This window comes from Gorilla gorilla, chromosome 2 (assembly GCF_029281585.2).
Source record: "Gorilla gorilla gorilla isolate KB3781 chromosome 2, NHGRI_mGorGor1-v2.1_pri, whole genome shotgun sequence".
Taxonomy (NCBI): domain Eukaryota; kingdom Metazoa; phylum Chordata; class Mammalia; order Primates; family Hominidae; genus Gorilla; species Gorilla gorilla.
The window spans coordinates 170,149,189-170,155,712 of record NC_086017.1 but is presented as its reverse complement, the minus strand read 5'-3'; positions in this window follow the sequence as shown (position 1 = coordinate 170,155,712).

The window sequence follows — 6,524 nt, the reverse complement described above, 5'->3', positions numbered from 1 at the left end:
AAGCCAAGTGCATTGTCCAACTCATTGTCCAAGAATGAAACAGGGAAAAGTATGCAGCAGCCAAGAAATAAATAACAACCTGAAGATGAATCTTTTACATCCAAATTTTGTTCCAGTACTCTCTGCCCATCACAGACCGAGACCCCACTGTCACCACTACCAGGCTTGCACTGACCACTCATATCTCAAGATCAGACGCTTCCTTCAGAGCCCACAACTATTCCACTTCCTCCTCTATTTGGTCTTCAATGAATTATCACCAAAAAATGACAAGACCTGGAACCAGCAGAAGTCACAACCACCAAAGCCTTCATTCAGGTTAGTATGTTTATAAAATAAACACAAGCTTTGGTGCTGCTGGCAATCAACAGCAGGAGTAACTCCTCTCTCAAAAGCATCCACTACATATAGCCCAAATCTGAGTTTCAGAAGAACATGTGGACCACATGTCATCATGTTCTATAAACGGGCAAAAGATGGCTTCTGTGGATTGGTTCTAGGTTGCATATTTCTTCACTGCAGCCAGAGACCCATTAGCTCAAACGTCTGTCAACTCCAAACTCAAATTTTTACACATCCATTTATTTTTTTAAAACAACCCAAATAAGCAAATTTTTAGCCATCAAGAGCCTGCCTGCTTTGCAGACCCCAAGAAACTTCACCCAATAGCTATTACCTGTTGGTAAGAAAGGATCTTGTGATGATAAGACCTCCAGACCCTGCTGCCTGTCAGAGCTCCCTGACCAAGAAACTCCCATGGTGTGGCTGAGCAACACCACTGGGTAACCACCTTCTCGGATCTCCCTCTACCCTGGGAGTTCCCTTGTTCTCTTTCCCTTCGGAATGGGTGACTCCCCTCACCATAAGCCTCTGAATGGTTGTATGCTGAAAGGTGCTTCCCCTCTCATGCAACTCTGTCCAAGTACCACACAATAAAGCTGGTTGTATATTACTGCCTCTTGCAGTCGTTATCTTTTTCCTAGATTACACTCCAAATCCCTCAATCTCCTACACACTATTTCATTTCATGATTGAATTTAGTCAGGTAGCCAGCTGACCACTAAGGTCTTCTTCCTATTTATAGGGCAACATATTAGGTAAGGTACAAGGTGAGGTTCCTGTCACCAAATTTCATACTCTCTAGTTGAGGCGGTAAAGAAACTCACAAGTACAAGTAGACATCCATATGCTTTGAAGACCAACGGTCAAATCTCAGTTCCACCATTTATTGGCAAGATGAAGTTCCTTTACTCCACCAAGCTCCTGGCTCCTCTTCTGAAAAATGGGATAATGTTACCTCATGCATAGGGCTGTTGGAAGGATGGTATGAGCAAATATGTGCCTAGTATTTGGTACAATCTTTCATACATTTTATAACCATTCCCTCCTAAAGATAGTCAAACAAATGCAAAATGAGTAGGACCCTCTCATTGTCCAGTTTTTCTCCTTTCCAGAACTAAGGATAATAATTAAATGGTTAGGCCAGGCACGGTGGCTCACGCCTGTAATCCCAGCACTTTGGGAGGTCGAGATGGGCGGATCATGAGGTAAGGAGATCGAGACCATCCTGGTTAACATGGTGAAACCCCGTCTTTACTAAAAATACAAAAAATTAGCTGGGTGTGGTGACAGGCGCCTATAGTCCTAGCTACTCGGGAGGCTAAGGCAGGAGAATGGCGTGAACCCGGGAGGCGGAGTTACCAGTGAGCCGAGATCACGCCACTGCACTCCAGCCTGGGCGACAAAGTGAGACTGTCTCAAAAAAAAAAAAAAAAAAAAAATTAAATGATTAATTCTGTAACAGGTTTTTAAGAATCTGTCTTCTCCATTAGAAAATTAACTCCAGAATAAAACAAGACTATCGTCTGTCTTGTTCCCTCAATACAACAAACATAAATTATTTGCGGAATGAATGAGTGAGTGAAGTAGTAAAGACAACAGATACTTTTGGATCTGAAAGGAGGGAATGATCACTGAGGAATTACATGAATAGAGGTTTATGAAGGATCAGGACATGACTGAGATTTCTTGAAGGATGGCTGGGATTTACCTTCATGATGTAGGGCAAGAAGAAGGCACTAAGTCGGGAATGGCCCATTGTCAGCTGCCAGAAAGTGGACAGTCTGGTTGAGAACATCGTCTCCATGGGAATAATTACAATAAGGTTAGGGAGGAAGGTTTAGGACTGGAGTTTGAGGCCCATTTTTTTAAAACTCTCTCACCAAGTAAGTAAGTAGAATCCAGTCAAGCTCACAAACATCCGGAAGGCCTGAAACCACACCTTCTAAGCCTACCCAAATCGACTTCATTCTCCACGTTCACATTGTGAAATAAGAAATACCAAAATCCATGTCCTCAGACCAAGTTACAACATACTATATTAATTACATTAACTGAAATCCAGGATGGAAATTAATCCTTATTACCAGATGCCTTAATGGAATTTCCTGAATGGATTCAGGCTTTTTACCTTTAAGGATTTAAAATTTACTGGGGCTGGCAGAGGCGAATCTTGATAACTTAGGTGCAAACATCAAATACCTTTCCATGTCTGTAGGGTAATTACAAAGATCTTTATTCTCCAAACTAGATGCCATCTGAGGTCATAAAAAGAGCAGTTAACCTAAAATGTAAAATACTCAGGACTCCTCTGAGACTTAATGATATGATATCCTGTTAACTAGTAACCTAATCACTAATTCTCCCAACCAAAGCCAGAAAATAAGCCCTTAAACTATTCAGGAGAACCAGCTCCTGAACACCCAGCACATTCTCTTTAAGGAGGAAAGAGCTTGCCCAGTTTTGTATGCATTCACTGATCTTTAGGTAAACTGTCCATTCTGATGGCTGCAACCGCATTTTAACAATACTGATTTTTAGGGGAAATTCTACTACGGCAGGAATTATAGATGAGCCATCAGCCTGGACATGATGGTTAAGGACATGGAGCAGGAATTGTGTTTTGAGGGAATGTGTGTGGAAAGACACAGAAAGAGGACATATGCCTGAGTTTCACGAGACATCTATGTGTGGAAGACCAAAGAGGTGTCTCACTTTCGCAGGTGACATCCACCTGGGCTTTCTCATGCCACTTCATAGAACTTGAGGAACAAGGGAAACTGACACAAACAGGAAACTGGTATTTCTTGCTGGGCCATGACTAGTAAAGTCCTTTGTCTCTGATCCAGGCATCCTGTGTCTTCTGCCAACATCCATAAAACTGTAGCGAGCTTATTAGCTTGCAAGTAGGAAAAAATCTCAGGCTCTGTACAGTTCTTGACAAATAGCAAGTAAATTGGTCAGAATTATACATACTAAAACACCCTACCTTTTCTCCAACCAAAATATTTTGTTCATGAGTCTTCATGTAAATATCCCAACCTGCTGTGTGACTCCTAAACATGCATAATCAGAATTTTTTTGTTTTGTTTCAACTAAAGACTTCACTGAGGCAGCTTATGCATATTATTTTCTCTTCTGAAGGCTCTCTGGGGCTTCTATGTGTTCTTCTAATTTACCTCATCCCAGTTGATGATCTGGGATGGCAGTGCCATTCTTCTTTTCTGTATAAACACTGACTGTATTATGTAGCATAAGTCAAGGACAGTTAAGCAGTTGATAAAGGATGTATTGTTTTTCAAAAAGGCAAACATAAATATAAAAGTATAAAAGGTTATAACCAAAATTTTAACAATAAATATCTCTGGATGGTGAAATTATGGATTTTTTATTTTTGTTAATTCTTATTACCTAGTTTTCTAATATGAACACGAATTACATTATATAATCTTTCAAAATAAGACAAAAGGTTAACTGAAACCATAGCTTCTCACCTGGAAGGATAATACCTGACTCATGGACTCCCATGGCCTTTATGCCCCATTGCCAACATGTAAATAATCCTTCCAATAGTCTCACCTCATCCCTTCCTCTAATCCCTCCCCTGATCTCCTTACTGGGGCTGAGGAGAAAGCAAAGTGCAAATAACTAGGTATTAAAGTAATATTCGGTGATTCAAATTAGTTTGGCCAATATAACCTTTACAGAACTCTTGTTAAAATGTACACAAAGACTGTATCAATCCCAAGCACAAATACAAGATTCAATTTAAAACATCTTGTGTTTCTGCTGAAGCCAAAGCAATGACAACCCCTGTAAATTCCCTAAGGGAAGACCAGAAATGCACTGAGTGATATATAATAGCTATCTCCCAAGAAAAGAACAAGAAGCCATTTATGAAATCTTACCATGTAGGAAGACTAATGTCTCTATTAAAAGCAAAAACGTGAACTCCAGGTCTTCTCATTGGGGACTGATTTAAATGCAGTTTTGCTAAATTAGTGGTAGAAGAGATCTAAAGTAGAAGACTAACAATGAAGTCACATAAAACAGTACATCCTTGGTAGGAATAATTTATATGGTACAATTCCTACACAAAGTAGATGAGTAAATAGGTTAGACAATGGTTTTTCAAGGTGCTACTATATAGAGAAGCAGTGCTTTTTTCATCAAACCCACATCATGTTAATAAGAAATTGTTTTCAATATTCACTTTATTAAGAAGAATAACTCATCTTAACAAAGTCAAGCATTCATAAACATTAACTGTACTTTATAATTGGAATTTTTTCTAAACTATATCTGATTTTTACTCCAGAAAGCCAATATTAAAGGCCAACATGATATGAAGAACAGTCAGCAAGTGACTTCTAATCCTATCAAACAAATTATAAACGCTTTGCAACATGAGCATTTTCTATTGCCTCATTTGTTCTCACTTATTTTCTCAATGTTTAGAACCCTTTATCAGGCTTTCAGGGAGCAGTATGTGTCAGTCTGTCAGCCACTTTGGGTTAAATTCAAGCTCACCTGTGCCTGCTGCACAAACAAACATAAAAGTCTATTAGTAGAATGCAGAAATGTGCTTATAATCTCTTATAGAAACCAGAAGTCTTTCCTATAGACATGACTTCATATGTATACTACAAGGCTACAGTAACCAAAACAGTACGGTACTGGTACCAAAACAGAGATATAGACCAATGGAACAACAGAGCCCTCAGAAATAATGCCACATATATCTACAACTATCTGATCTTTGACAAACCTGACAAAAATAAGAAATGGGGAAATGATTCCCTACTTAATAAATGGTGCTGGGAAAACTGGCTAGCCATATGTAGAAAGCTGAAACTGGATCCCTTCCTTACACCTTATACAAAAATTAATTCAAGATGGATTAAAGACTTAAATCTTAGACCTAAAACCATAAAAACCCCAGAAGAAAACCTAGGCAATACCATTCAGGACATAGGCATGGGCAAGGACTTCATGTCTAAAACACCAAAAGCAATGGCAATAAAAGCCAAAATTGACAAATGGGATCTAATTAAACTCAAGAGCTTCTGTACAGCAAAAGAAACTACCATCAGAGTGAACAGGCAACCTACAAAATGGGAGAAAATTTTTGCAATCTAATCATCTGACAAAGGGCTAATATCCAGAATCTACAATGAACTCAAACAAATTTACAAGAAAAAAAACAAACAACCCCATGAACAAGTGGGTGAAGGATATGAACAGACACTTCTCAAAAGAAGACATTTATGCAGCCAAAAGACACATGAAAAAATGCTCATCATCACTGGCCATCAGAGAAATGAAAATCAAAACCACAATCAGATACCATCTCACACCAGTTAGAATGGTGATCATTAAAAAGTCAGGAAACAACAGGTGCTGGAGAGGATGTGGGGAAACAGGAACACTTTTACACTGTTGGTGGGACTGTAAACTAGTTCAACCATTGTGGAAGTCAGTGTGGCGATTCCTCAGGGATCTAGAACTAGAAATACCATTTGACCCAGCCATCCCATTACTGGGTATATACCCAAAGGATTATAAATCATGCTGCTATAAAGACACATGCACACGTATGTTTATTGCAGCACTATTCACAACAGCAAAGACTTGGAACCAACCCAAATATCCAACAATGATAGACTGGATTAAGAAAATGTGGCACATATACACCATGGAATACTATGCAGCCATAAAAAATGAAGAGTTCACGTCCTTTGCAGGGACATGGATGAAGCTGGAAACCATCATTCTCAGCAAACTATTGCAACGACAAAAAACAAAACACTGCATGTTCTCACTCATAGGTGGGAATTGAACAATGAGAACACATGGACACAGGAAGGGGAACATCACACACTGGGGCCTGTTGTGGGGTAGGGAGAGGGGGGAGGGATAGCATTAGGAGATATACCGAATGTTAAATGACGAGTTAATGGGTGCAGCACACCAACATGGCACATGTATACATATGTAACAAACCTGCATGTTGTGCACATGTACCCTAAAACTTAAAGTATAATAAAAAAAAAGAAAGAAATGACTTCATATGTCCCACTGTTTCCATCCCATCCTTTACTCACCAAACTGCCCAAACAACAAACACACACGTACACACACTTTAGATTTTAAAACATAATTAAGAAAAAGATATTGAACCGTAT